The sequence below is a fragment of the Peromyscus maniculatus genome, chromosome 1, assembly GCF_049852395.1.
Source record: "Peromyscus maniculatus bairdii isolate BWxNUB_F1_BW_parent chromosome 1, HU_Pman_BW_mat_3.1, whole genome shotgun sequence".
In the NCBI taxonomy this organism is placed as follows: Eukaryota; Metazoa; Chordata; class Mammalia; order Rodentia; family Cricetidae; genus Peromyscus; species Peromyscus maniculatus.
The window spans coordinates 16,264,958-16,287,445 of record NC_134852.1 but is presented as its reverse complement, the minus strand read 5'-3'; the positions used below and the strand labels follow the sequence as shown (position 1 = coordinate 16,287,445).

At 41.2% G+C, this 22,488-nt stretch overlaps 1 pseudogene; it reads right to left on the bottom strand.

The window, feature by feature from the left end:
• Window positions 1-2,636: 2,636 nt before the first annotated feature.
• LOC102916317 (pre-mRNA cleavage complex 2 protein Pcf11 pseudogene) lies at window positions 2,637-6,804 on the bottom strand (annotated as a pseudogene).
• Between the last annotated feature and the right edge of the window lie 15,684 nt (window positions 6,805-22,488).

The following is a 22,488-nucleotide window of genomic DNA, read 5'->3' as shown; positions in this document are numbered from 1 at the left end:
CAAAGTGGGTTCAAGGACAGCCAAGACTTCACAGAGAAACCCTGACTCAAAAAACAAAAACAATGCCTTGCCTTGTGGCCCATGCCTTTAATCCCAGCACTCAAGAGGCAGAGGCAGGTGGATCTCTGTGAGTTCCAGGCCTCCTTTGTCCACAAAGCAAGTTCCAGGACAGCCAGAGCTGTTACACAGAGAAAGCCTATCTCCAAAAACAAACAAACAAACAAAAAAAAAAACAAAAAAAGTAAGAAAGAAAAAAAGTGCATAAGATTCCTCATGCTGGTGAGGATGTGAGGGAAGAGTCCATTTTTTGTTGGAAAGAGGGCAAACTTGTACAACCTTGGAAATCAACAGTGGTTCTTTCGGAAAATTAAAATTGATGGACCTCAAGATCAGTTGTATCACTCTTGGACATATACTCAAAGGACATTTCATGCTACCACAGAGAGACTTGCTCAACCCATTCATCACTGCTCTATTCATAACAGCCAGAAAATGGAAAGGACCTGGATGTTCCTCAACAGAAGAATAAAGAAAGAAAATGTGGTACTGCTGGGTGAGGTGGCACATGACTTTAATCCCAGTACTGAGGAGGCAGAGATAGGTGGATCTCTGAGTGCCAACCCAAGTTGTTCTACAGAGCTAGTTCCAGGATAGCCAGGATTACATTAAAACAAAACAAAACAAAAAAACCAAAAAAAAAAAAAAAACAAACCCCAAAACCTCCTAAACAAAAAACAATAAAACGAAAGAAAGAAAAAAAAGTGGTAAATTTGCAAAATAAAGTATTACTCAGTTGTTAAAAACAGAATGACATCATTGGGCAGTGGTGGTGCTTGTTTTTAATCTCAGCTTTTCAGAGGCAGAATCAGAAAGATCTGTGAGTTCAAGACCAGCCTGGTACATAAAACAAGTTCCAGGTAATCCAGTACTACACAAAGAAACCCTGTCTAGAAAAACAAACAAACAGAAACAAACAAACAAACAAAAGATATGGTGAAATTTGCAGGCAAATGGATGAATATGCAAAAAATCATGGGGGGGGAGTAAACAAGAGACAGAAATACAAATATTGAAGTATTTGCCTATATGTGGATATTGCCTCTTAAGTCAGTGATAACCAAGCTACAATCCACAGAATCACAGTGGATAGGTCTAGAGTAAGGGCCTGAGAGAATAAATAGATATCCTTAGGAAGGGGAAATAAGATAAATAGATATGGATTAAAGGGGGGGGTTGAGAGGATAGATTGGGAAAGGGAGGGGAGAGGGAGTTGTGGGGGAGGATATAGGGAGAGACAGGTAAAATTTGAGGTCTAGAATGAAAACCTAACAGCAGAAATTTCCTAGAATATGTACATATATGAAGGCAATCTAGATGAAATTGCCCACTAATGAGGGAGACAGAGCCCCAACTGACCATCACTTGTCACCCAGTGAAGCTTCCAGTACTGGGACTGGGTAACATCTAATTGAGTTGTTGTTCACGGGGTCCCATGGGAATCCCCAAACAACCAAGCTGTTACCAAGACCATAGCTTGCTCTTGACAAACAGGCAGCAAGCCCACATTGCTGAAGACAACACCTACAAAGCTCAATGAACAAGGAGGAGTCAAGCTGGTGCCTACACAGAGCCTTCACCCCATCATTCCAAAACCTTTGGTACAAGAAGGCACTCTGGCTGCTATCAAAAGAGAATCATAAACCCAGCCTAGCCACAGACCCTTTGACTTACAATCTGTCCTGTTTGCAAAATATGCTAGGACAATGGGGGGACAGAGCTTGGGGGAGTAGCCAACCAATAACTGATTTGACTCAAGTCCCCCTTAATGAGACAGAAGCCATGCCATCATTGTTTGGGTGACAAAGAACCAGAGATACATAGTCCAGAGCCCTAAGGTAAAACCACGTATTACTGTTATAAAGAAAGGAAAGATACAGTGATAAACTTACTGCTAATGACATTCTGCTATATTTGTAGATCAGTGCCTTGCTCAGCCATCATTAGAGAAGCATCCTCCTGTTCAAATATAGAGAGAGACCCACAGCCAGATATTACACAGAGACTGAGAGATCTTGAAACACTCTGCCCTAAATGTGATGTTTCCTACCATTCTGTCCCTTCAGAGATCAGGGAACATTTTGGAAGAGGAGCAGGAAAATGTATAAGACCCAGAGGGGATGGAGGACACCAAGAAAACCAGGCCTTCTAACTCTACATGATCAAAGCTTATATGAACTCACAGAGACTGAAGAAGCCAGCCCAGGGGCTGTCTGGGACTCCATCCGGTCCTCTGTGTACACATTATAAAATCCAGTTTACAGGTTTCTTTTATAGCAAATATATTTATTTTTAATTTGCAGTTCACAAGTGAAAATCATACAGTTTTACACAACAATTTCATTTGGTTAAATTTGCACTCATCTAGAGAACTTTCCCACAACAAGCAACTGAAACTGTGCAGGCAGTAGGAAATGCAAATACTAAAACCCATTTATAAACCAAATGATAGCTGAAGGCCCTGCCTCAGCTAGACAATTTATAGAGATAGATGTCTATAAGTACATAAAAAATTCTTGAACGTCTAGATCCAACAGCAGCTTTTGTTACAAATACAAAACCATACTGTCTCATTTTTTTTAAACTGACTCAACTGTATCATTTTCTGTTTTAATGTCAGTGGTTGTTGCTACACTTTCTTCTGAACAGGCTGGTGGGGCATCAATTGTTTCTTCCTTAACTTTGGGACTTTCACAGGGTTCTTGCAATTCATTTTTGACAATGTTCAACATAACGTTAGAAGGGTTTTCAACTGGCATCTTGATGGCAGATGGTGTACAAGCAAAAGAAGATGTATTTTGGTCACCTGCATAACACGATGGATGGTAAATCTTTCCGTCTACTCCAATAGCATTTTTTAAGTGCCATTCCTCCTCTTCTCTATCCCAGGACTGTTCAAATTGTTCTTGACAGATTTTACAACTCTCAAGTGCTCCAGCTGGTCCAGCAGGGACACTGTGGAACTCCTTTTCTTTAGCAGCCTCCTGAGTTTTGAGGACAACCTCTTCATGAACCAGTTCAAAAAACTGGCTTTTTCTGCGTTCTTCCAGATGATCTACTTCTTCAAATTCTATCCAGTCTGTTAAACTGTAGTAGCAATGCTTATGAGTGACTTTTCTGCTAACATCTTTCTCACTTCTATTTTGCCGATAATGCCAGTCCAAGTGATCTGCATAAACATCTCTCTGGGATGTCGGAAACCTCATTCCACAAGAAGAACACTGAATCCCAGTGTACAGCAGGTGTATGAAACTGTCATAACGTTTCAATTCTTCAGTTTTAAAATGAGTGAGATCTGGAGCATCTTGATCTTCATTCTGATCCTTCCCCTCTTCAGGGGGACGCTGAGCATCAACCTCATTTACCTGGGTTATAGCTGAATCAGGCGGTGACCATTTGAGAATTCCTGTTTTTACCAGTTTTGAAAACAATTCATTTACATCCACCTCACTGAGATGATGATCAGGATAGGCCTTAGGAAGACCTCCTGAAGGATTTTGAATAAAAGTTCCTGCATTCTGTGCATGAACTGGTAACAATTGTTGTCCTTGGCCAAATGCTACTGGCTGAGGAATACCAGTCAGAACCTGTTGAGATGGCTGAACATCTCCTCCTGACATTGGACTAGGTAAATTGCCCAAGTTTCCCAACTGAGAATTCTGAAGATTCTTTTCATCAAAATAGTGTCCTGAAGCTCTGTTAAGAGCATTTGGGAAATTCTGGTTTTCACGGCTTTGAGGTCCATTAAAATTTGGTCCTTGAGGTGTATCAAGTATTTGTGCATGTTTTTGGAACTGTAGTCCTTGAGATGGAACATTCAAAGCATTGACAGGTGGGTCATTATATGGGCCAGTCTGATTGAAAGATTCAAGCCATTGTGAACAATGATTGTCTTGTTGGTGACCTTGCAGAGCAAGAGGAATATCAGATTTTTTTTTTTTTTTTGGTTTTTCGAGACAGGGTTTCTCTGTGTAGCTTTGCGCCTTTCCTGGGACTCACTTGGTAGCCCAGGATGGCCTTGAACTCACAGAGATCCGCCTGGCTCTGCCTCCCGAGTGCTGGGATTAAAGGCGTGGGCCACCACTGCCCGGCTGGAATATCAGATCTTGATGCTTGCTCCTGTTGTGGTCCATGAAATCTTTGAGGTACACTACCAAATCTCAGTTGAACCTGCTGTCCACGTGGCCCAGCAAATCTCTGTGGACCTGGCTGAACAGTTCTTTCCAATCTAGGACCTGGCTGGCCTTGTGTTCCACCAAATTTTGGCAAAAGTGATGGCAGACCTGGTTGTCCATCAAATCTTAAAGAGTGACAACCTTCAAATCGTGGACCACCTTGACCCAGAGGTGATTCAATTCTCAGGCCACCTCCTGGTTCAGGACCCTCAAACCTCATTCCACCTCCCTTTTGTACTAAAGGTCCTTCAAACCTGATCCCAACACCTGGTTGGCCATGTGGTCCCTCAGAAATAAGGTTCCCACCTAGTTGATTATATCCTTCCAATCTCAGACCAGCTACAGACTGACCCTGGGGACCCTGAAACCTCATTCCAGCAGCTTGCTGTAGCAAAGGGTCCTCAAATCTGATAGTACCACCTGGCTTACCATCAGGACCATCAAACCTAATTGCTGCCCCTGATGGACCATGACCCCCCTCAATTATAAGTCTATCTACAGGCTGACATCGAGGATTATCAAATCTAAGAATGCCCACAGGCTGTCGATGAGGGCCTTCAGACCTCAGACCACCCACAGGCTTACCCCCAGGTCCTTCAAATCCCAAACCACCTGTAGATCCCTTAAAACTCACACTAGGTGAACTTTCAAATCGAAAACTGCCGCCACCGCCGCCTCCTCCTCCACCTCCACCACTTCCTCGAACAATTGTCTTTTCAAACCACAGAGGTGTTGCTACTGGTCCTCGAGAAACTTCAAATCTCAAAGGGCACCCACCTCCTAACTGACCATGTGGTGCTTCGAATCTCATTGGGCTTCCTCCCCCCATTTGTCCTGGTGACACATCAAACCGAACAGAACCTGGTGTAGGAGGTCCATCAATTCTAGGGCTTAATTTGCTAGGTCCTTCAAAAATCATCTTGGCTGGGCCATCTCTCCTCACAGATGGCCTACCAGGCCCATCAAATAATGGTCCCTCTTCAACTAAAGCTGTAAGCCACTGATTTGTATTAAGGGCAGCAAATCTTGATGCTGAGCCATCTATAAATGGTTTGTCTGAATCTTCATATCTAGGTCGCTTAAGTGGAAATCCATCATTGAATGGAGATCTCTGCTCCTCTCCTCCACCTTGTTGATACTGAAAGAGCTGTTGAATTTTATGCACAACAACAAGGAACTCAGCATGTGAAATTTCCCCAGAAGCTAATCGTTCACTTGTCCTTTGAAGGAATTCTCTCTTTCTTGCCAGACTTATCTCTTTAGGAATCTGAAGATTGGCATCTACCCTTGGTCGATAGTGCTGCTTTGGGCTTCCAGGTGACAAGATTCCTTTAGTGCTTGACCAGCTCTCCTCATGCCTTAGATGAGGTGCTTTACTCTGGTCATCACACTGTTGGAAGCTTTGACTTTCTTCCCAACCAGATTTTCTTCTTTTGGCCAACTTGGAGCTTTGCCAATTCTCTATATTCTCTTTTGGCTCAGCATCTGACTTCATAGAATGTTTACTTGCAGTTTCTTGAGGCTGATCTTCATGCATGTTTTTCAGCAGTCTGGGAACTTGAACATCCTGCTTAGTACTTCTTTTAACATTTCTTTCTTCCCTCGAAGGTGCTGGGAACTCTTCCATATGTGACTGTGTAAGTCCTGACTGTTGCATCTTTCCAGCTTTGGAGGACAAAGTTGAAAACATACTTCTTTGCCTTCCTTTGGGTGACCAAGACTTAGGTGACCTCGATCTTGATCTCTTTTGAGTGCTTGACCTCCCTGGTTTTGTTCCCTGTTTTCCCAATTCTTGTGTAACCATGTCCTGTTTTTGCACAATGCCATTTATGATTTGACTTCTACTTCCAATCAGCCTGTGTTCAGATGATTTCATTTGCTCATCTTTTTCCTTCTGAAGCTCCAGGTTTTTCTGCTGAAGTTCTAACAACTGTTTTTGTTTTTCAAGTATCTCTTGCCTAATTAGTTGTTCTTGAGTAAGATTCTTTTGTATGTCAGGTACAATTGGAGGAGTGGAAATACTGGGGGAGCTGACCACTGTACCAGGTGCTGAAGGCTCCTCAGGTGATTTATTTAAAAAATTCAGATTCACGTGGATGCTACATGTCTTCACATTAGGCAGCAGAGGTTTAATAGGCCAAGCAGGATCTATTGAATTGACTCTGACATCCAAGTCATAAAGTTTCTTCAAGGGGAATATTTTATCCCACGTGAAACGTAATTTAAATAATCTTTTTCTTGTATTTCCATCCACCTTTTCAAACACACAAGTAAATGTTGCAACTAGATTTTTAGTAAAGGCAGTGAGATACTCTTTTCCAACATTTTTCACAATAGAAGTCATAAGGTACATAAGAGGAAGTTTCTCTGAGGAAGGAGCCTTGGCCTTTTGGGCCTCAATGACAGAGATGGTTTCCTTGGCTAAGGGCAGGTTCTCCTCAGCTACAATGGTCAGCATATTGATGTGCGGTTTGCTATTGAAATTCAGGTCTTCCAGTGAAGACTGATAATCGTGACAGATGTCTTCTAGTGTCCCAGCAGCCCCAGCCTTGGCCAGTATCTGCTCTGACATTGTGCTGAGGCAGCCCTCCGAGGTCCGCTACCAACTAAGGTGAAGTTGCTGGACACCCCCACCCTTCTGAAGCCTGGGCCTTGCTCCCTGGTTCTCCTGAGGCTGGGGCTTCAATGCATGCACACCTTGGAAAAGGATGGGGGACCACCAAGTTGGAACCTTGGGGAAGAAAAGTCACAGCCTCACCGGGAATCTCTGTCCACTTCCAGCTCTCTAGGAGCATCTGGATTCTGTTAAAGTTTCCTTTCTGGTATAAACTGGAGACCAGGTGTCTGCAGGAGTATCTGGATCCTGTTTAACTTTTCTGCCCTGTATCTGTTCAAGGTGTCATGGCACATTCCTGAGATTCTTCCTGGAACTGATCACAGCAGGTGGTCTAAGAAGGTGATCCTTTCCCTAAGATGAAACATGTAAGGTCAAGTCTGAGATGGTGGCCCTTACCCTAGGATGGAGCCTGTGAAGTTAAGTCTCGACCTTCACACAGACATACACGCATGCAAAACAGCAGTGCTCAGTAAATAACAATAAATACATTTTAAAAAATTGGTGGGAGGTCATATCACACACCTTTGATCCCAGCATTTGGGAGGCAAAGGAAGGTGAATCTGTGAGTTTGAGGCCAGCCAGCTCTATGGAGTGACTTCCAGAACAACCAGGGCTATACAGAGAAACACTGTCTCAAAGAAACAAAAACAAACAAACACTGAACCATGAAGAGCATCACTATAACCTTGGAGAAGAGAATGGTGCACACCCTGCTTCTAAATGTTTGAGATTCTGTCCTAATATGTTCTTGTTTGTTTTTTGTTTGCTGAGTTTTAATTGAGCTGTAAGTCTTTGTTATGGACAGAATTTAGGATTCTTCTATGAAGTATGTAAAGCCATTAAGCAATTGTGAGAAAAGATCCGTATTCTTCTTTTGCTTTTTAGATGTGCTAATTAACTTGCACTCCGATGCCTTTTTCAACAGCCACTCAAAAATCTCAATTGCATGTAATTAAGAAATTCTAAGCAGTCTTATTAAAAGAAGAAACACAAGAGCCAAATAAAAAGTTAAAAGCCTAGAGATAAGAGCAGTAGCCAAGAGCTAAGACCACATATTCTTACCAGATGCCATCCTTCCTCCAAGACAGAGAGACCTTCTTCCTGTGCCCTCTCTTTTTATACCTTTCTGGTCTGCCTTCTGATTCGTTCTAAACCCAACCACATGACCTCCTCGTCACTGCCTGTCTTTATAAACCACCAGGTCTCTATGGTTGGTACTGGGATTAAAGGCGTGTGTCACCTTGCTGCCTGTGTCCTTGAACCCACAGAGACTTTGCCTGCCTTGTGATCAGATTTAGGGTGTGTGCTAACACTCCCAGACTTCTGCTTAATGTCTTGCTCTTAGTTCGGATTCCCATGCAACTTTATTTATTAACATACAAATAAAAGTCACATTTCAGCACAAATAAAATATCACCAAATTTCCTCTTTCTATTCTAATAAAAAGAAACAAGAAAAAAAATGTTATAACTAGTATAAAAACTATATACAATAAGTACAATAACTATATACAATATGTACAAACAATGAATACTTAAACAATTTCTAGTCCATTTGCATTTGACAAACTCAGAGTAAATATTCCATTATCTATCCTATTTTGGTAAGTCCAAAATGTACCTGATTCACTTTCTATCCTAACTTATATTACTAACAGAACTATCTTATAATATCTTTCAAATTTATACACTTACACCTCTTTAGGGAGTTTCTTTTCTGAAATTCTTAACAAGGAAAACTGAAACTATCTAATCTTTAAATATAATTATTGTTGGACCCCAAAGTTTAGTGTCTGAGGTGGGGGCCCCAAGAACCCAGACTCCAGTCCAGTTGATGCAATAGCATGAGGATTTATTAAGCTTCTATATAGAAGGGCAAACTCTGCTCCTAAGAGCAAGGGCAGCATCTTACTGCAGCCCCATAAGGGCTTTTAAAGGAAAAACCCACAAACCCCACAAGATTACAATTTCCACATAATGTCATTTCATTGATTTATGTCTAGAAGCTAATTTCATAAAATCATTGTCTGGTTACAGAGTGATCACAGAGGGGGTACAGTTATGTCAACAGGTACATTTTTCCTGAAACCTCAAAGGAGGGTATCAAGACAGGGAGTGGAGTTTACACAAAGGTCACAGTGGTCCTTCCTGGAACACCTGCAACTATCCCAGTCACAGTTGAGCATATCTCTTAACACAAATCTTTTTACATTGTTATATGGTTGCAGGGGAGATTGAACAACGGCTAAGTCAGCTTGCTCTTGGAACTAGATTTTTAGTTTCTCATTTCCTGGTGCTTGAAGTTTCTCTTTTCCTGAGGCTTGGAGGTATAAGCCTGAATGGTTAGGGTCTTTCATTCCCTCATTTTCTTTTTGGAAAATTTTAATCTTAAAATTATGGTATTATATTTAGTAACTCATGGCTTATTCTAGTAACTCATGGCCTGTAATGGCCATGTATAGTCCATGTATAGTTAGCCATCTTGTCTCTATGCCAGAGAGTTTTCTTTTGACCCAGCATTTCAGCCTTTTTTGAACAATGAATATGGGACGATGTATTCTCTCCTGGAACTGCTTCGAGCTGGCATTGGGGCGCCATTATCAGGGCCCCTTTCCCAGAAGGCTGAAAAGCTGGTCAAAGACTGGGCAGGGGGCATTTGTCAGTAGCATGTAGCTGCCTGACCTCATTGGGACAGAGAAGAATCATGTTAGCTGTGCTGGTCCATGCTAGCCTCTAGCAAGTCCGGAGCCCACAGCTGTCTGGAGCAGTGGAGTCAGCAACTGAAACTTGGAGGTGTCTGCCAGCCAAGTAGAAATCTGTTGAGACAGATTTAAACTAGTTAAAATTTATGAACTTATTTGGAACCCTTAGGTCCATACCCTTAGTAATGGGAAAAGCAGTAGTCCCAAGACCAGGAGAGAGGAAAAATACCATCTTTAGGAATACTCATCTGGGGTTCCTTCTATATTTGTGAAGTGGGTCTAGGTTTTTATGCCTCTTTTGATTCTTTGAAGCCTACTTACAAAATGACACAAAAGTTTTAGATATATTAGCATTATCAATCTATACTGAAATCTATATTGTAGACAAAGCAGGTAATGGGTATCTGTAAAACAGCAGAAGCAGACTCACCTTTGAGTCCCAACAAGAACTACAGATCTGGGCATTTTTTCTTCTGTCCAGAAATCCAGGTATAAGTTGGACAGAGATTTTTGGCCTGTTGATAAGCATTTTTAGGTTTACATTTAGACATATTTAGATGATATCTAAAATGTTGAGCTCGTGACTGAACAATAAGTAGTCATGTTCTACCAGCTCATCAGGACTCCTAAATGTTAAGCTCTGAACCATAGAACAGGAGAATAATCTGAAACATATCTTATTTTAGTCTGAATCTTTATGACTTATTTAAATTTTTATATCTTAGAACATTTTCTTAAAAGTAAGCTAATAAGCTAGCTATGGCCTTGTAGAAGGGTCTGGTTGTCTGATGCTGCCATGCTGATAAAGTTAGAGCTAGCCTAGCCATCAGTACTGTCAGAGATCTGAGATGGATAAAAAATATCTGAGTGCAGACCAAGAAGCATCCAATCCCATAAATTACAGGGACCAATCCCTACCCAGGTCTCCATAGCATTGGAGGCACCAGTCAGAACAACATCAATCTTCTTCTGCCATCAGGCCCATAAGGCAGAGTACTTTTTCTGTGGAATTGGGACACGGAAGACTGACCTCGATTCCAGTGTCCTACTGCTTGTCCACAGTCTGGGCTAGGTCCTGGTGGCAGGCGTTGCACTGGGGCATCTTGCCCTGTGGTCAGCATTGTCATAATCCAGGCAGAGACGTTGTGGTGCCTTGTATGTAATCTTCTTCAGAGACCTTGGGTCATTGCTAGGATCTGGAAGCCTGTCTGATAGAATAAACTTTTAGATCAACATTTAAATGCCATATTCTGCAGATCTCTGAAGTATGAGGGCTGTCCAAATGTCTGAATAGACAAACTTTTTTTTTTTGGTTTTTTCGAGACAGAGTTTCTCTGTGTAGCTTTGCGCCTTTCCCGGAGCTCACTTGGTAGCCCAGGCTGGCCTCGAACTCACAGAGATCCGCCTGACTCTGCCTCCCGAGTGCTGGGATTAAAGGCATGCACCACCAAGACCCGGCAAACTTTTTTTTCTAACTACTTGTTTCAAGCTCAACCCTGAAAACATATGCAAGGGACTGAATAAATTAGTAAATTTATCTCTGTAATATTACATCAGTACTTATTTATCCTGACTTCAATTAAAAAGAAACTTGATTGCTCATGACTGATTATTAAAAACAATGCTTTTAAGGTGAAGCTTCTTCTAACATCAAATACAGGTACAGTAAAGAAACCAAACCAAAACATCAATATAAGACATATATATGTACCAGCTTATCCAAATAACTTAAGCTTAAGAAACTTAGCAAATACAAGGAGGCTAGACAGCATTCTTAAGCCCCAATGTAACTTGGGTAAGGAGAAACATTTTTAAGTCATTGGTTTTTAACTATAAAAACTGTTTTTAAAGAATTAAGATCTTTCAAATGTCTTCTGTAATAACAATGAAGTACCTTTTTTTTTACTTTAAGGGGGAGCATAATCTGTATAAAGTAAACCCAAGCTCCAGAATACAAACAATCCCAATGTTTATTATCTGGGACTCATTTATAATCTTTTTGGTTCTTTCATTCAGAGGCTTGGAAGATTTCTTTGACCCTACCTGTGGCAGCACACACATAGCCTGTCTGCTCTATTTTATTTTGGCTCATGTTTCCAGTGATCATCACCTGACATTGGCAATTTTAAAACTGCCAAGGTCCATTAGACTCTTTTTTTGAAACTTTAGTTCTGCCATCTATTTGTAAACCTTAGCTGTTTTCTTTGATTCTTTTATGTTTTTAAAATCATTATCATTTTACATGGGTAAATCTTAAATTACAAAGTTTAGCTGCCAGAGCAAGGTATATTCCTGTGTATAAAGGCATTGTTGTGTAGCTTTAATATTTATCAAATATCTTAAACATATGTTGTTATCTATTTAAATTTTCTAGAAACTTACTGTTGAACATTTGGTAAAGACATAAGTACTTAGGTGTTACATATATTTTTAAAAACCAATAATTATTTGTACATATACACATAGTTGGATCCAAGTTACATACATATATACATACATATAGTTAAAGCTTGCTTACATTTTAAAGTCACATACCTGTTTAATCATCAGCCATTTTTAAGATGAAAACAATCAGAATTAACTTTCAAATTCAGTATTTGCAGGTATAAGAAACCATAACAGTTTACTGACCTTTTATAATCTTTTATATCAAAGTCTTTCTTGTGATTCCCCTCAGTAATCATAGACAAGAAACTGTCAGTTAGCCTCACATAGGGAGTGACATTCCATTCTTGGAGCCAGATCCTGATCAGGTTTTAGCTCCCTGGGAAGGTCTTGGGAGTCCCACCCAACAGCATGGGAGATGAAGAAGACGTGCAGGCATGCACAATGGGGGCAAAAGATTGCTATTAATCTCAGATTTTTAAGTACATAAGAGCAGCAGACTAAAAGTGACTCCATGCCCTGGCTGGGCCCACAGACCTGTCAGCTGTGACCCTGGAAGGGCAGTTAGTTCTCCACCAGCCCCCACATTCTGAGCTCCTCAAGGCTCCAGCTGACTCCTGCCAGCTCCGCTCTGCTCCGTTGCTCAAAGGCTGCCTAGCCAGTGTCCAGAGCCGTTTTGGAGGAATTTTTTTTTTTTCATTTTACTGGTAGGTTTTTATTTTTGTTAAGTTGAGAGGGATTTATTCCACCTCTTTTATTTTATTTTATTTTTATTTTATTTTACAATACCATTCAGTTCTACATATCAGCCACGGGTATCCCTATTCTCTCCCCTTCCACCTCATCCCCTTACCCCCAGCCCACCCCCAATTCCCACCTCCTCCAGGGCAAATCCTCCCTCGAGGACTGCGATCAACCTGGTAGACTCAGTCCAGGTAGATCCAGTCCCTTCCTCCCAGACTGAGCCAAGTGTCCTGCATAAGCTCCAGATTTCAAACAGCCAATTCATGCAATGAGCACAGGACTTGGACCCACTGCCTAGTTGCCTCCCAAACTGATCAAGCTAATCAACTGTCTCACCTATTCAGAGGGCCAGATCCAGCTGGGGGCCCCCTCAGCCTTTGGTTCATAGTTCATGTGTTTCCATTCATTTGGGTATTTTTTTTCAATAATTGAGTAAAACCAAAATTTATTATAAGCCACAGTCATTCTAGGGACCTCCATGCTATATATATAGCCTCCATGTTGCTATGTGTTGTGGTCTGATTGTTCTTTATTTTATATCTAGAATCCACTTATGAGTGAGTACATACCATGACTGTCTTTCTGGGTTTGGGTTACCTCACTCAGGATGATTTTTTCTAGTTCCATCCATTTGCCTGCAAATTTCATGCTTTTATTGTTTTTCTCTGCTGAGTAGTACTCCATTGTGTATATGTACCACATTTTTCTCATCCATTCTTCCGTTGATGGGCATCTAGGTTGTTTCGAGGTTCTGGCTATTACAAATAGTGCTGCTATGAACATAGCTTAGCATGTATCTTTATGGTATGAATCAGCATTCCTTGGGTATATGCCCAAGAGTGGGATGGCTGGGTCTTGAGGTAGTTCGATTCCTAATTTTCTGGGAAACCGCCATACTGATTTCCACAGTGGTTGTACAAGTTTACATTCCCACCAACAGTGGAGGAGTGTTCCCTTTGCTCAACATCCTCTCCAACATTGACTGTCATTGGTGTTTTTGATTGTAGCCATTCTGACAGGTGTAAGGTGGTATCTCAGAGTCATTTTGATTTTCATTTCTCTGATTATTAAGGATGTTGAGCATTTCTTTAAATGTCTTTCAGCCATTTGTGATTCTTGTTTTGTGAATTCTCTGTTTAGCTCTTTAGCCCATTTTTTAATTGGACTGTTCAGTATTTTGATGTCTAGTTTCTTGAGTTTTTTATCTACTGTGGAGATCAATCCTCTGTCAGATGTGGGGTTGGTGAAGATCTTTTCCCATTCTGTTGGCTGTGTTTTTGTCTTATTGACTGTGTCTTTTGCCCTGCAAAAGCTTCTCAGTTTCGAGAGGTCTCATTTATTAATTGATGTGCTCAGGGTCTGTGCTGTTGGTGTTTTATTTAGGAAATGGTCTCCGGTGCCAATGAGTTCAAGAGTGCTTCCTACTTTCTTTTCTATTAAGTTTAGTGTAACTGGATTTATGTTCAGGTCTTTGATCCACTTGGACTTGAGTTTTGTACATGGTGACAGATATGGATCTATTTGTAATCCTTTACATATTGAGATCCAGTTATGTCAGCACCACTTGTTGAAGATACTTTCTTTTTTCCATTGTATAGTTTTGGCTCCTTTGTCAAAAACCAGGTGTTCATGTGTGCATGGATTAATGTCAAGGTCTTCAATTCAATTCCATTGGTCCGTATGTTGGTTTTTAATGCCAGTACCAAGCTGTTTTTATTACTATAGCTCTATAGTAGAGTTTGAGGTCAGGGATGGTGATGCCTCCAAACGTTGCTTTATCGTATAGGATTCTTTTTGCTATCCTGGTTCTTTTGTTTTTCCATATGAAGTTGAGTATTTTTCTTTCCAAGTTTGTGAAGAATTATGTTAGGATTTTGATGGGGATTGCATTGAATCTGTAGATTGCTTTTGGTAAGATTGCCATTTTTACTATGTTAATCCTACCTATCCATGAGCATGGGAGATCCTTCCATTTTCTGATATCTTCTTCAATTTCTTTCTTTAGAGATTTAAAGTTCTTTTTTTTTTTTTTTGGTTTTTCGAGACAGGGTTTCTCTGCGTAGCTTTGCGCCTTTCCTGGAGCTCACTTGGTAGCCCAGCCTGGCCTCGAACTCACAGAGATCCGCCTGCCTCTGCCTCCCGAGTGCTGGGATTAAAGGCGTGCGCCACCACCGCCCGGCCCGAGATTTAAAGTTCTTATCAAAAAGGTCCTTCACTTGTTTAGTTAGTGTTATCCCAAGGTATTTTATATTATTTGTGGCTATTATAAAGGATGATGTTTCTCTGACTTCTTTCTCAGCCCTTTTATCATTTGTGTATAGGAGGGCTACTGATTTTTTTGAGTTGATCTTGTATCCTGCCACTTTACTGAAGGAGTTTATCAGCTGTAGGAGTTCCCTGGTAGAGTTTTTGAAGTCACTTATGTATACTATCATATCATCTACAAATAGTGAAAGTTTGACTTGTTCTTGCCAATTTGTATCCCTTTGATCTCCTTTTGTTGTCTTATTGCTCTAGCTAGAACTTCTAGTACTATATTGAATAAATATGGGGAGAGTGGACAGCCTTGTCTTGTTCCTGAATTTAGTGGTATCGCTTTGAGTTTCTCTCCATTTAATTTGATGTTTGCTGTTAGCTTGCTATAAATTGCTTTTATTATGTTTAGAAATGTTCCTTGTATTCCTGATCTTTCTAAGACCTTTATCATGAAGGGGTGTTGGATTTTGTCAAAGGCTTTTTCAGCGTCTAAGGAGTTGATCATGTGTTTTTTTTTCTTTCAGTTTGTTTATATGGTGTATTACATTGACTGATTTTCGTATGTTGAACCATCCTTGCATCCCTGGGATGAATCCTACTTGGTCGTGATGGATGATTGTTTTGATGTGTTCTTGGATTCGGTTTGCCAATATTTTGTTGAGTATTTTTGCATCAATGTTCATGAGGGAGATTGGTCTGTAGTTCTCTTTCTTTGTTGCATCTTTGTGTGGTTTGGGTATCAGGGTAATTGTAGCCTCACAAACAGAGTTTGGTAGTGTTCCTTCTGTTTCTATTGTGTGCAACACTTTGAAGAGGATTGGTATTAGTTCTTCTTTGAAAGTCTGGTAGAATTCTGCACTGAAACCATCTGGTCCTCGGCTTTTTTTGGTTGGGAGACTTTTGATGACTGTTTCTATTTCTTTAGGGGTTATTTGTCTATTTAAATGGTTTATCTGGTCTTGATTTAATTTTGGTATGTGGTATTTATCCAGAAAGTTGTCCATTTCTTCCTGGTTTTCCATTTTTGTGGAGTACAGTTTTTTGAAGTATGATCTGATGATTCTCTGGATTTCCTCATTGTCTGTTGTTATGCCTCCCTTTTCTTTTCTGATTTTGTTAATTTGGCTGCTCTCTCTTTGCCTTTTGGTTAATTTGTCTAGGGGTTTGTCTATCTTGTTGATTTTTTCAAAGAACCAACTCACTGGGGGAATGAACCCTAAGTTTTAAATGCAGCTCACATCTGTGAAGTGAATGTACTCATAACTGAGGGTTTCTGCCCTCTTTGCCAGTTTCTTTCTCCAAACTCTTTTCATGCCTCATTGTGATGTCTATAGGGAACTTGCACCCCACTGCACCTGCTCACTTACTGACCAGGACTGACCCCTGCTGATCTGCAGTCCCTTGAGCTGTGGGATCCTGGGACTTCTTTTCCTTATGTCTGTGTCTTGGGAATGCAAGTCTTCCATCCTCTGCCTGCCAGTGTCCTGGACAAAAGTCTTCTCCAAGGAAGCTTTTACTTTAGGTCAGCAGATACACTTAGTACAGTGCAGTGTCAGAAAAAACCAAGTGAGCCAAGGGGAGAGTTTATAAGCTGAGAGGTCTCACCTTACTGCAGAATCATTCATAGCTAATAAGAGTGTTAAGTTTGGGGAAAGCCAAGCAGGGGAAACCTGCTGGGTCCTTAAGACAGAAAATGATATAAGAAGATATGTCCAGTTTTTCTGTGCGATTGATAGTGTGTTATATGTGATGTTTCCCCCTCAAATAAAATATATTTTAAAAAAAGATTTGACCATGATCTTCTAGCTTTCATAGTCTCTATTGAGAAGTCTGGTGTTATTCTGATGGGTTTGCCTTTATATGTTACTTGGTCTTTTTCTTTTGCGGTTCTTAATATTTTTTCTTTGTTCTGTGTGTTTAGTGTTTTGATTATTATGTGGCAAGGTGACTTTTTTTTGGATCCAGCCTATTCGGTGTTCTGTAAGCTTCTTGTATCTTCATAGGTATTTCTTTCTTTAGGTTAGGAAAGGTTTCTTCTATGATTTTGTTGAATATATTTTCTGTGCCTTTGAGTTGGTATTCTTCTCCTTCTTCTATCCCTATTATTCTTAGGTTTGGTCTTTTCATGGTGTCCCAAATTTCCTGGATGTTTTGTGTTATGACTTTTTTGTCTTTAGTGTTTTCTTTGACTGATGAATCTATTTTCTCTATTATGTCTTCAGTGTCAGTGATTCTCTGTTCCATCTCTTGCAATCTGTTGGTTATGCTTGTTTCTGTAGTTCCTGTTCATCTAGTCAGGATTTCTATTTCCAGCATTCCCTCAGCATGTGTTTTCTTTATTGTCTCAAATTCATTTTTCAGATCTTGGAATGTTTCTTTCATCTGTTTAATTGCTTTTTCTTGGCTTTCTTTGATTTCTTCCCATTTTTTGTTCGTTTTTTCTTCCATTTCTTTAAGGGAGTTTTTCATTTCCTCTTTAAGGGAAGTTTTTAATTTCCTCTTTAAGGGAATGTTTTATTTCTTCTTTAAGGGCCTCTATCATCTTCTTAAAGTCATTTTTAGGGTTGATTTCTTCTGTTTCTTCTGTCTTGGCATGTTCAGGTCTTGCAGGTATAGAATCACTACATTCTGATGTTGCCATATAGGTCTTTATGTTGTTGCCTGTATTTTTGCACTGGCGTCTACCCATCTCTTCCTCTGCTCGGTGCAGGTGGTGTCTGTGTCTGAGAGTTCCTCCCTTGTTCTAATTTTTTTTAGTCTTGGTTCAGTAGGAGTTCTTGGTTAAATTGGTGCTATTGGGCTGTTTCTTCAGGGGCAGCTGATCTCAGTCGAAGTATATACCTATGATTCTGGTGATCTGGTTTGGTGGCTGGTCAGCGCCTTCTTCTGTGTTCCCAGGTCATGTTTTGTTCATTCGTCAACTCCTCAGCTGATCTTGTTTTTTTCAGACTTCAAACTGTAGGCATCTGAATCCTCTCCCAGATGGATTTCAGCTGAGCAAGGTAGTGTCACCAACAACTCCAAGTTGTTGGGTTTTGCAGGATCAGCAGCTGGGCCCTGGGTTGTTCTCAAATGGAGTGTTCAGAATCGTTCTGGTTCTGTCCCACGGAGATAGCTTCTTCCACGGGTGTTGGGGTTAGAGGCGTTCCTGTTCCAAGCTTTTGATTAAGAGTTTGTTTTCACTAGCTCTTCAGCAGGTAATAGCTCTGTTTCTGGTCTTTATTGCAACTGTGTTTCCGTCGCTGCCTGCTGTTCCTGCCTGCCTCCACTCCAGGCCTAACTGCCTCTGCCGGGCCAGTCTACCTCTGTGGGCCACTGCGGGCCTACCTGAGTCTGCTTGTCTTTGCCAACTGAGCCTGTCTACCTCTGCGGGCCACTGCCGGGCCTGTATGTCTCTGCCGGCTGCAGACTAGCCTGTATGTCCCTGTTGGCCATGACCGCTGGGCCCGTCTCTCCTTTACCTCTTTTATTCCTGGAGTTAGAGGTCTTGAATTTCTTTTCTGATTCAGGATTATTTTTCTTCAAGATGTCCTCATTCATTTCTACAATGGAGGTGGATTTTCTCTGTGGTGATATTGTGTTCTCCAAAATATTGTGCAACCTAATAAACTTATCTGGGGTCAGAGGACAGAACAGCCCTATATAGACATAGAGACGAGAAAATGGTGGCACACATGCCTTTAATCCTATCACTTGGGAGACAGAGATTCATATGGATCTCTCTGAGTTTAAAGCCACATTCAAAACAGACAGGCATGGTGACTCATGCCTTTAATCCCACAAAGTGAGCCTTTAATCCCAGGAAGGTATATAAGGTGTGAAAACCAGGAAGTGGAGCTGGTTAAGCTTTTAGGCAGTTCAAGTGAGATTCATTCTGGATGAGGACTCAGAGGCTTCCAGTCTGAGGAAACAGGATCATCTGAGAAACTGGCAAGGTTAGGAAGCTGTGGCTTATTCTGTTTCTCTGATCTTCCAGCATTCACCCCAATAACTAGCTCTGGGTTTGTTTATATTAAGACCTTTTACGATTCATGCTACATTTATCTTCCTGTTTTTGCTCTGTGTTTCTCCACTCTCTTTTTTAACATGACTACTGCTGGAGTTTGGCTCTGAAACTGGCATCTTCATGGGGAATGGAGCTCCACTTTCTTGTGTAGTATTCAAGGATCCACAAACTGACTCCTGGTGCTTTCTGCAAAATGGATCACCGCTTTCACGTGTTCAGAGACTTAATCACACAAAATGCATTCAGTCAAATTGCAAAGATCTATCGTCATTAACTATTCCAACACTATCTAAAAGCCCAAAGCCCAAGCTGACAAGATGACTCAGCAGGTGAAGCTACTTGCGAACAAGCCTGTGGACCTGATTTCCATTCCTGGGACCCATTTGATGGAGGGAGAGAAACAACTGTTGTAAGTGGTCCTCTGATGACAATACCCAATATGTTAGACACACACACACACACACACACACACACACACACACACACACACACACTCACACACACACACACACACACACACGAAGTAAATGTAACAATAACGAGTCCAAAGTCCATTCAAATACTGAAACTCTTTGCATGCCTTACATTGGCAGCTCCTGGTAAAGTAACATATTTCTACCAGGTGGTGCACTCAGCACTGAGGCAGAGGCATGCAGGTCTGTGAATTCCAGGCCATCCTGTCTACATAGTGAGTTCCAGAATAGCCAGGGCTACTCAACAAAACCCTTTCTACAAAAAAGAATACCATATACGTGACATATTACTGACAGATAACCTCACTACAAAATATACATTCCAATTTCCCACAGGCCTAAGCACCCACTTTGGTCTCCTTCCCCTGGTAAACTCCTCTCTCTCTCTCTCTCTCTCTCTCTCTCTCTCTCTCTCTCAAAATGTTTCTCTGTGTAGCCTTGCCCCTTCCCTGGAACTCACTTTGTAGCCCAGGCAGGCCTCAAACTCATTTTTTTTTAAAAAAGGGGGACCTGCAGGGCCTTAGTACCCATTTTTGGTAACTGTTGCTTTGCTTGTGGACCTTGACCTTGATATCCTCCCAATGCTAATTCGCTTCCTGATTCCACCCTCCTGAATGCTTAAGGGAAGTTCCTTGTCAGTGTATCCTGAATAATGGTATTAACACCTTAGTTGCAAGATTGTAGCAAACTTCTCCCCTCCAGGGTCCTCCCATTGTGCTATAAGCCTGTTTTAACCTCCTAAGCTCTTCAAGAAATGACATTCCACAATTAAAATTAAAATATGTATATATATATATAATTGAATGAATACTGTGAATGTAATGTATGAATACCACAAATATGATTAATAGCATGATTGTAAGTAATGAATATCATGAGTGATGAGTGTAATTTAAAAAATAAAAAAAAAGATTGGCAGTGCACGGCCTGGGGTTGTGACACAAGCCTTTAATCCCAGTACTCAGGAGGCAGAGCCAGGTGGATATCTGTGAGCTCAAGGCCAGCCTGTTCTACAAAGTGAGATCCAGAACAGGCACCAAAACTACACAAGGAAACACTGTCTTGAAAAAATAAAAACAAACAAACAAAGAAAGGAAGATTGGCAGAGCAGGTAAGCAGACATCTGAGAAGGAACATACATGTTGCTGCTTTGAGTTTTAGGATTAAAATTAATCAAAACATTGTATGGAGGGATAGAATGGCAGTGATCTACAAAGCTCAGTGGCTTCTGGAAGTGGCCAGAGTTTCCCAGAGAAACTGTGGCATTTCTTCCCCAAGGTTCCCCTGGATTGTTCCCCATCCTTCCTCCTTGAAGTCACAGCCCCTAGAGATCTAGGGAGCATGGCCCAGGTGTTAGAAGGGAGGCATGGTGTGGAGCAGCTTCAGCTTTGGCAGCACTGACTTCAGAGAGAGGCGGCCCAGGTGCCATGTCAGAGCAGACTCTGGCTGAGGCCAGGTCTCTGGGGACAAGGGAGGACACATGTCAGGATTATCAGTCCTTGTTGGAAGACCTGACCTTCAATAGCGAACCACACATCAATATACTGACCATAGTAGCCTAGGAGACCCTGCCCTTTGCCAGGAAGATCCTCTCTCATTGAGGCCCCAAAAGCCAAGGTTCCTCCTGAGAGAAGCTTCCTCTTATGTACCTTATGGATTCTATCGTGGAAAACATTGAAAGAGAGTATCTGACTGACTTTACTAACAATCTAGTTGCAACATTTATTTGTGTGTTTGAAAAGGTGGATGAAAATGCTAGAAAAAGTTTATTAAATTACGATCCACATTGGATGAAATATTCCCTTTGAAGAAACTGTGTCTTTGATGTCAGAGTCCATTCATTAGATACTTCTTAGCCTATTAAACCTCTACCCACTAATGGGAAGACATGTAGCATCCATGTAAGGCCCACATTTATAAATAAGCCACCTGAGGAGCCTTCAGCACCCGGGACAGTGGTCAGCTCCCCCAGTATCTCCACTCCTCTGATTGTACCTGACATACAAAAGAATCTTCCTGAAAAACAACTCATAAGACAACAGTTGTGGTGATGTTTTATTGGTGCTGAAATGTGATATTGTATGTGTATGTTGATCAATAAAGTTTGCCTGGAGATCAGAGGTCACAAAGAAAGCCATAAACAGCAGTCAGGTGTTGGTAGCACACACCCTTGATCCCTTAATCCGATCATGGGACAGGAGTGGTCTCTGTGACACACCCTGTATTTCTAGTAGCAACCATAGAGACCTGGAGGTCTGTATAGATAGGCAGTGAAGAGGAAGTGATGTGGCTGGGCTTAGAGCCAATGAGAAGGCAGAACAGGAAGCCTATAAAAGCAGAGGTTAGACAGGAAGAAGCTCTCTCTGTGAAAGCTACAGCGGGCTGGTAAGGTAAGGCCCCTGGTGGCTTTTTGTTATTTCTCTCATCTCTTCGGCTATTACCCCTGTATTTGGCTCTGTGTCTCTTATCTTTAGAAATTCGTCTACAAACAATTACTTGCAGAACAAAAGCAGTTGTCAAAACTTTAGCAAAAAAAGCTGGAGCTTGACTTAGAAGAAGCTAAGGCTCAACTGGAAGTAGTATCTCTTAGCATTCAGCAGGAGACAGCCAACTTGGGTGCTGGATCAGCACCATCTAAATTACGTGGTGTTCCACAGATTCCCACCATGGCCTTTAACACTCCCCATCAGGTTCCTGTAAAACCTGACAAAAGCCGTCCAGGTCCATCCTTACAAATTCGAGAACTGAAAGGAACTACCCGGGATCCCCGTCTTAACAGGAGGAGCCAACATTTTTCCCATGGCAAAGAGCAGAGTCATAGGAAGGAATTTGTAATGAACACATTCAACGAGGCTGATGTTAAAACAGGTCAAACTGTCCCCTCTGAAAAACTCAATTCGGCCAAGCAAGAAACAAGTGAATCAAGTGAAAGAATAACCAAGCAAGAACTTGAGCAGTTAGATTCTAAATCTGAATCTAAATCACCTTTGAAAAACAAATTATCCCACCCCAAAGACTTGAAAAGTCAAGAATCAGAATGGATGAGGTTGTGCGATATGAACAAGAGAGATCCG